At 51.9% G+C, this 8,920-nt stretch overlaps 1 pseudogene; it reads left to right on the top strand.

Annotated features, from left to right (window-relative positions):
- The first annotated feature begins 5,623 nt into the window (after positions 1-5,623).
- On the top strand, positions 5,624-5,729 carry LOC112061937 (uncharacterized; annotated as a pseudogene).
- The last annotated feature ends 3,191 nt before the right edge of the window (positions 5,730-8,920 follow it).

Raw genomic sequence — 8,920 nt, 5'->3', positions numbered from 1 at the left:
CCTCTCCGGTTGCGGAGCACAGGCTCCGGACGCGCAGGCTCAGCGGCCATGGCTCACGGGCCCAGCCGCTCCGCGGCATGTGGGATCTTCCCGGACCGTGGCACGAACCCGTGTCCCCTGCATCGGCAGGCGGACTCTCAACCGCTGCGCCACCAGGGAAGCCCGGGAAATCTGCTTTTACAAGCTTCCCAACCCTATCTTTATGCTATAAACTTCATGTGCTGAGTCCTTCTCTTTCAAAAAGCCAGGCTCTTAGCTATTAAAAACCTAGGCTTGCAAGACTGTGTCTCTGCTACGTGTTTTAGGGGAATATTTTGAAATCAAACTGTGACTCTTGGTATGTGAGTCCTGTGTTCTCCAGAAAACAAACCAATAGGGTGTGTGTGTGTGTGTGTGTGTGTAAAGAAATTTATAAGGAATCAGTCCAACAAGTCCCAAGATCTGGATTATGGAAGCCAACAAGTCCCAAGATTTGAAGTTAGCAAGCTGCAGACCCAGGAGTGCTGATGGTGTCGTTCCAGTCCAAATGCCAATAGGCTTGAGACCTAGAAAGAGCTAATGTTTCCGTCTGAGTCCAAACGCTGGATGAACTGATGTCCCAGCTCAAGGCAGTCCGGCAGAAGGCATTGACATGTTTGTGCTATTCAGGTCCTCAGCTGATCGGTGAGGCCGAGCCACATGGGGGAGAGCAAGCTGCTTTCCTCAGTCTACCAATTCAAATGTTAACTTCCACTGCCTCACAGACACACCCCAAATAATGGTTGACCAAACGTCTGGGCACCGTGTGGCCCAATCAGGTAGACGTAGAAAATTAACCATCACACTAAGTTCCAGGCTGTACCTGCCTCTATGCACTGGAGCCAAGGCACACAGGAAGCAGTCACTTCTGGGGGAATCTGGTACAAAGAGCTTGTGTAATATCTCTAAGGTTATCCTGCTACACTGAAGTCCAACTCCAGGTTTTTACGAGCAGTCTTCCCCCAGCCATAAATTCCCTCCTTCCTCTTTGTGGTTACCCTAGTCTTACTGACCACTCAAGGCCCAGAAAAATGTGCACCCCTACAGTCTGAATCCCCCCTTCCCAGAAAAGTTGCAGGCAGGGCTGATAGGGGACAATCTCTGACCAAAGCTGGGGGTGAACTGAAGACCAGTAGTCAGCATCCAGCTGGATCCTGATGGCAGGCCGGGCAAGCCCACATAGACCCATAGCTGGGTGCTGGGGCCAGGGATGGGAAAGCAGGAGAGGAGAGCCCACAGAGCAGACATGGGCACCCACTCAGGACTTCCCTGCTCCACAGCAGCGGTCCCCAACCTTTCTGGCACCAGGGACCGGTTTCGTGGAAGACAGTTTTTCCACGGATGCTGCGGGGGTGAGGATGGTTCAGGTGGTAATGCCAGCGACGGTTCAGGTGGTAATACCAGTGATGGGGAGCAATGGGGAACAGCACGTGAAGCTTCGCTCGCTTGCTCGCCCACCGCTCACCTCCTGCCGTGCGGCCCGGTTCCTAACAGGCCGCGGACTGGTACCGGTCTGCTGCCCAGAGGTTGGGGACCCCTGCTCCACAGCACACGCCCCTGGGTGAGGCAGGGCATCGATGGGCCCCAGGCTGAGAAGCTGGAGTCTGTCCCCTGTGGACCAGACGCTCCAAGATAAAGATAATAGCAGGAGCAGAGAGGAGCTGAGTCCTGCCCAGATAAGAGAGAAAGAGACCACATACACCTCATTCTTGAGGCCAAAGAGACCTTCCTGTCTACACATGCACAGAAAGGCTCCTCAGGGATCAAAAAGGGGTGCCATCCCATAGTGGGCGATGTCAACCTACCCGTAGGCCTCTTCGTTGGAATCCATCGTGGCTAAGAGATGCACATGCGCACAGGGGAGGACCCTGAGATGTACCAAATATGGACTCAGAACCAGGCAAAGCAAGATGATTAACCAGAGGAAACCCAGAAGAAATGCCCCATAAAAGTGATTCAAACTACCATGAGGGTGTGACTCTCTCTCTGAGCTCACCCGTGTGAGTCTATTCACACATACATTTTTTCCTCCTAATAAACACTTTACTTGTTCCACTACTTTCTGTCTCTTCATGGAAATTCATTTCTACAAAGCTGACAGGCCAGGGCCTTGTCACTGGCCACTGGTCTTGTGGCTAGGATTCAGCGCTCTCACAGACTGACTTCAGTCTGTGGCCAGGGAACCAAAATCCTGCTTCAAGTCACTTCAGGCTGAGGCCACCCAAGATCATGGGGACAGGATGCACCCCAGACAACTTTGCCCCCTTCACCAACCAGGCAGAAGTGCAGACACCATTTCTCTGCCGCCATCGGCTTGAGACCCAAACCTGGCCCCTCCTGCTCTACTGAAGGAGACAAAAGGGACTCATCTATAGGGCTGGGCCAAAGGTTATGGTTATCTCCACTGCCAGTAGCCCCCTTCCCTGTGAAATGCATAATGCACCATAAGCACTGCTCAGAGGCAGATAAAAATAGCTTTGAATCAAAGAGGTAGTTTCCTTATTTTGTCTCCAAGGACACAGATCAGAGGGCTGGACGGCATGTGGGCAAATCAGTTTTTGCTCTTGGCAGGAGTTTCAGTGCTTTTCCTCCACAGGCACAGAAAAGTCTGCCAATGTCGATATCTGAAGCTGAGATAATAGGCTGGAGCAGTGTTTTAATCTTTTCTTGACCCACTCCCAGCCTTCAAGGTCTCTGCTCTCCTTCTGTAGACACACAGGATAAGCCAGACATAACAGCAATAGCAGAGAAGTCCACCAGGCCCACTGGACCGATGAGGCTGTGTAATGATGACTATCACCCTCCACCACAGACATCTTCTGCCTGCAACTCTGCAGACCCATAGCAGCAGCCCCATTCTACAGGTGGGAAAACCGAGGCTCAGAGAGGCCACATTATTTTTCAAGCATCAGTGCTAAGTCCAGCTACCCTCAAAGCCTGAGGCCTTTTAAGACTCTGCAGATGTGGAATCAGCATCTTGGGTTGGCCTCCTGCCTCCTCCACTTAAAAGCTGGGCCACAGAGATCCAGGCTCTTAATCTCTCTGAGCCTCAGGTTCTTCATCTGTAAAATGGGAGTCAAAACTACTTCCAGAGCTGTTTGTAACTCAAAGGAGATCATATAAAGGAGTTTTGTATTCTGCAAATTGACATGTAGATACTAGTTATTGTTATTCTTATAACTGAGCACTTAATGCACACAAGGCACTGCTCACCAGGCCCCTAGGAGGCAGGTATTATTAATATCCCCACTTTGCAGCTGACTGATTGAGATGCAGGAAGGCTAAGACTGTTAAGGGTGCCGGTGCCTTGCGAGAGTATCTTCGCCTCCCTTCAAATCCTCCCAAAGGTTTATTCTATTCTGTAGTACAATCCTCAGTGTGGGGAAAAAAAAAGATCTGATAAAGAAGTCACACCAAGGTCTTGCTGCTGATAATGTGTCTGTAACCAGCAGGGGTGTCGCCATCCAAATCAAAGCCTGGAGGGACGGGACAAGACAAACAGAAGGCAGACAGAGGGTCAGCGCCCAGGCCCTGCTCAAGGGGGCGGGGGGAGGGGGGGTCAGTGGGGTGAGGTGGGCGGCGCTGGGAAGAAGAAGGCTTTAGCTCACTCTCCTGGACACTCACCCCAACAGTGCGCTGGGCTAGGGAGCAAGTCCAAGTACACCCAGGCCCCACATCAGCCCCTTGGTTCGTAATCGAGGGCGAAGATGTGGGAGGGGTCTGAGCATACAAGCCACGCCCTGGGGTGGAGCCCCCGCAGAACCACCTCCTAGCCCCGCCCCCAACTGCCCAGCGCCCAGGGGAGTGTCAGAGCATTCCTTCCTCTGTAAGACGGTAGGAGGGCCTCTCTCCCGGGTGGTTATGAAGGTTAGATGAGATGCATGTATACGAGTCGTGACGGCAGAGCAGATGATCACAGGTGGCCATGGCCCCCTCCACCCCCATGCAAACCTCCCCACCCCCATGGCGCCTGCCTCCGGGGCTCCCTCACCTCATGCCGCTCTCACTGCTGTGTTGAGTGGGTGCTAGACATTCAGCCCAATGACTAGCACCCACTCCCTCGTGCCTTTGGCCAGAACAGGGTGGGCAGTCCAGATGCCCCAATCCCTGGCCGGCAGGGCCAAGGACCCATGTGCCCATGGGAGGAGATGAGCAGAGCTGAGCCCAGGATTTAACCTGAGACCCAGAAGAACGCTGCCTTTTAGCTGGACTTCCCGGAGAAGTGCTGAGGCCGGCTGACTTAAGCCATCTTCTCCACGGAGTACTGAGGAGTGAGACATGTATGAAGAAGAGAGAGGAGAGGAGAAGGAAAAGAGAAAAATATGCATTTATACTGTCTTTTATAGTTACACAATTGCAGTTGTATACCCTTCCTTTTCCCTCACTCTGACTTCCCTCCCTTGGCCCCTTCTCAGGCATCTTCAGACCCCCTTGTGACATTCAGGATGAGGAGTGTCCAGGTGCCTCCCCCAGCAGCTGCGGCAGCTACCCTGGAGGGTGAGCCACACCAGAGCAGCAGAAACAAGGGAAGCCATGGTGAGCTCTCTGCCTTTGGGGACTGCCTCCAGGGAATCACAGAAAAATCATCATCACGGTTGAGCTTCTACTATATGTCAGGACCAGACGAAGCAAGCTGCGTACAAGATCATTAGCCTCACAACAGCCTGGCCAGGAAAGTGTCATCATTCCCATTTTGCAGATGAGAAAGGTTAAATGATTTGCTTAAAGTCAACAGCTGAGATAAGATTTTAACACTTTTGTCAGATTGCAGTGTCAGAGTCAGATAACCTTCCCAAGACATTGGAGGGAGTGCATATTTGATCCACATTCAGGTGCATTTCTTGAATCTTCATTCAAAGGGTGTCTCCAGGAGGTACCCTGATAAATCCAGCTGGTTTTACCCTGTTTCTCTGATAGAATAAAATGATCGGGAGGGGAAGTGTGTATTGTTGTTTTTAAATTATAACTCCCTTTACCTTCCCATGAAATAATGAAACTCTTTTCTAAAGGGGAAAAAATTAAATCACATCCATGTTCTATCAAGATGGGCAGCATCACCTCAGAATACAAACGGTTCTGTTACTTTTGAATAATTTTTAAAGACCTTTTTCTCATTATAAAAATAATACAAGCATCAAAATGGAAATAATATACAATACTTTAGAGGAAATTTGAAAACCCAGGAAAGTATAAAGAAGAAAATATAAATCACACAAAATTCCTCTATTAAAAAACAACCAGTATTACTATTTTGGTGCATTTTCTTGCTTTTCTCAAGTCCACTGACATTATAACCTGTAGGAGTGGTTGTAAGACTTCAGGTAGGAAGAAGCGGGAGGCGGGGTAGGGCAGAGCTGAGTCCTGCCGGTTAACGGTGTTGACACTTTCTGGAAACTCAGCCCCCCCCCGTTTCCTCATCTGCAACCCCCATGGGCTTGGATAAACACACAGATGTGAGGAGTGAAAGCAATTTTTATGAAAGTTTGCTAGTTCCTCTCCTTGATGGCAGGGACCATGTTTTCATGCCCTTTTATGTCCCCAGCATTTAGAAGACTGCCTGGCCTGTGGAAGCCTTCTATATAATTTTATTTTTTAAATGATGATGATTATTTCTTTGCTTTTTGGCTAAGATCAAGTGTAGTATCTGTTCCTATCAGTTTAAAACAGTGATAGTGATGAAGTCTTTTTAATACACTGGTGTCCAAACATTTTACCAAATTTTATTATACAAATGTTCATGTTCACACTTTTTTAACAGTGTGTCATGTATTTTAAAGAAATCTTATGTGGAACCCAATATCTGATAGCATTTACAGAAGCAAAGTAGCCCCTGTTAAGGGGAAGGGTATAAGAGCCCACCCTACACCCTCTTGCCCCCAAGGTATTCGCCACAGGATCTTCATGGAAGCTTAGGGCACGATTTGAAAAATAGTTTCAGGAACAGTTTGCAAACCACTCTTTTAATTATTTGATGGAGGAAATGGGGCTCTGGGACACAGCAAAGTAAAGGAGGTTTCAGCCTCTCCCAGAACCCCATTCAATGGCCACTCAGTCCTTTCCCTCATTCCAGCTTCCCCAAGAGAAAAGGGGCCACAGCAAGCAGTATTGTGGGGACAGCAGCTGACGTTCTCCAGCCTGAGCTGAGGCCCTAACCTCACCTAACCCTCAAGGCACCCTAAAAGTACAACACCATTTGTACGCCCATTTTGCAGATTAAACAAGAATGAAAGCTTAGGGAGGTTAACTAACTTGCCTCAGATCAGTAAGTACTGAGTGAAGGATTCAGAATTGCACCCAAACCAAAGTCCATGCTTGTGGCCACCCGCACTGGAACACACTGGGGGCATTCGGAAAGAGGCGCAGCAGAAACACCCAGACGGGAGGAAGGGGCAAGCATGCTAAGGCTGGGGTACGCAGCGCCAACCTCCCCCATGCTCACCCCCCCCACTTTGACAAGACCTTTGGTGGATGGATACCAAAACTCCTCCCTTCTCCCTGGATGGAAAGCGGGGGGTGGTAACCCAGGTAGCACAGCGTGGAGGATGGAGTTGCCTGGGCTCTAATGCAGAGAAGTGGGGGAACCCTGATGTCCCCATATGTGGCCCAGTCCCGATCACCAGCCTAGAGCACATGGAGGACCCCAGTGAGGGGGCTGGGCTGGGAACCTCGGCCCCAAGAGCAGGGCCTCCACCACATCCCTGAGAGCAGAGAATCAACCCAGCAGGGTTGGGGGCTGGTGGGGGGGGTGGTTTCCTGTCTAGAGAGTCAGCCAAGTCCGCACTGCAGGATGACAGCCGTTTCCATGGACGTCCTAGGGCTGCCTGGCTTTGCCAGGCACACCCCACTTCTCTCCTCCCATCCCCCTCCCAAGTGGCTGGATGGAATCCTTGCTCTTTTGATGCGCTTACTGATGTGTTTTTTAAAATGGTGCCTACTAAGTGCCTGGCACCCTGCTAGGGGCTGGGTTGCCATCAGACACCCGAGTGGAGAGACAGACAAAGGACAGAAGCAGCGCAGGTGGGGACAGGGCCCGGAGCTGACCAGGAGTCTGCGTGCTGTGGGGAGGGCTCAGTGCGGGCCGGGAATACGAGACACACACAGACAGACCCCAGAGGTCTCTGCAGCCCCTGCCCTCGGCTCTGCCAGGCCCAGCTGGGAAGCCACTGGGCCCTCAGTGTGCCAAGAGGCCAGCAGCCTCCAGGGATGAGCTGAGGAACCCCTGGGGTGAGTCCAGGAGCAGGGTTGGGTGGGATCCCTTAGCGTCCCAGGTCATCTGGGGTGGGGTGGAGTGGGTCCAGCCCCAAGGAGAGAGGGTCAGAGAGGATCAACAAGTCCAGGGCCCTGGTGGAGCTTTCCCTAGGCTGGGGCGGTGTACCAGCCCCTTGTCCAGACCTCCCAAAGGAGTCAGTCCTCATGCTTCAGAGATGCCTCCTGAACTCAGAATGAAGCCTGCACCAGTACCCTCATGACCCCATCCTTGCCTTTTTTGGATTTAGAGGCCCAGCACACTCTGGTAACGTCTGCCCACCCAAAACAGGCCTGCAAATGTGCTCGCCCTTCCCCCATGCAACTGGTGCCCTTCCTTCCCCGGCAGAGGGGAAGTCTTGGGGACAGGAGTGTGCTGTGAGAGCTCATTCAGAGCTCAGCTTGGGCTCAGCCCCTTGAGGAACAGGAAGGAAAAGGGGGGCTGGGCCAGGGAGCACGCAAGACTTGTTCCACGTACATCACCCTTTCTGCTGGGCCCCTGCCCCTTCACGGTGTCCTCTCCACCTGGTAAGGTCTGGGAGCTTCGTGAGATGGGGTGTGATGGTCCCTCCCCGACCGGCGTCCAGACAACGTGGAATTAACTCATCCAAAGGTCTACTCTGCACCCAAGCTGGCACCAGACACTTCTAAACCCTCAGCCAGCCTCTGCCCAAGGCCACACCGACTTCTCCTCAGGCTAGTCTAGGATCCTGCAGACGCAGAGTTAAGACCCCAGGCTGGGCTCCCCAAGGCTCTTCTACCTGGGGGCAAACACTCAAGGGAGTTGATGTCTCCTGACTGGGTGGGGCCTGGATGATGGTGAAGCTACACCCCTTCTCCTCTTTGGGCATCTCTGCAGTGCAGCCCTTTGTCAAGACAACAGCTACAGGAAAAGAATAGTACTGTCATCAGCAATGAGGCTAAACATTCCACATAGACAACATAAAACAATTTGCAAAATCTGGTTTGGGTTCCCTCTAACATACATGTCAATGGAAATTGCCAACTCTGTTTTCAGGAAACCCAATAACCTGTCATGTGTACTGAGCATGATCAAGAAAGACAGCTCTTTCCGCCTTCTGGCAGTACATCATTCATCTCCCTTAACAGCCTGGAGGCAGGGGAGCACGTCTGTGGACAATGTGACTGCCCCCCCACGGGTCCCCTCAGCCACAGCCCTCCACAGATAGACGTTGCCCCCAGAATGAGGAACTCAGCTGCCCAGAGCCAGCTGCACAAATCAGGAACAATCTGACATCTCGAGGTCAGCTCCATGGAAAACTCATCACGAGTATCTCGAGGTGACAGATCTTCCCACAATGCCACAGGTGCTTTCCAGCCGTGGCGCCGCCAGTACAGTCCCAGGTCCTGGTGGGACTGAAGGTGGGAAACAGGCAGAAGGGAGAGAACAGAGCAAGAGGCAGTCAAGCCAGGACTGAGGGGGCTCTGCAATCTCTCCCAGACGCCGCTCTGCTGGGATGCACAGATGCTCGGAGCTGGAAGGAAACTCAGAGATAGTTTGCTTCAATCGTTGGTTTCATCTTCTCAGAGAAAACTGAGACCAGAAGGGGAAGAACCTTACTGGTTCACCAGGTGACAACCCTGGGAGGGGATTTCAGATCCCCTGAATCACGTCCTCGGATGGACAGAGGCAGAA

Source organism: Physeter macrocephalus, chromosome 2, assembly GCF_002837175.3.
Source record: "Physeter macrocephalus isolate SW-GA chromosome 2, ASM283717v5, whole genome shotgun sequence".
Lineage (NCBI taxonomy): Eukaryota > Metazoa > Chordata > Mammalia > Artiodactyla > Physeteridae > Physeter > Physeter macrocephalus.
This window is presented reverse-complemented; position numbering and strand designations above follow the sequence as displayed.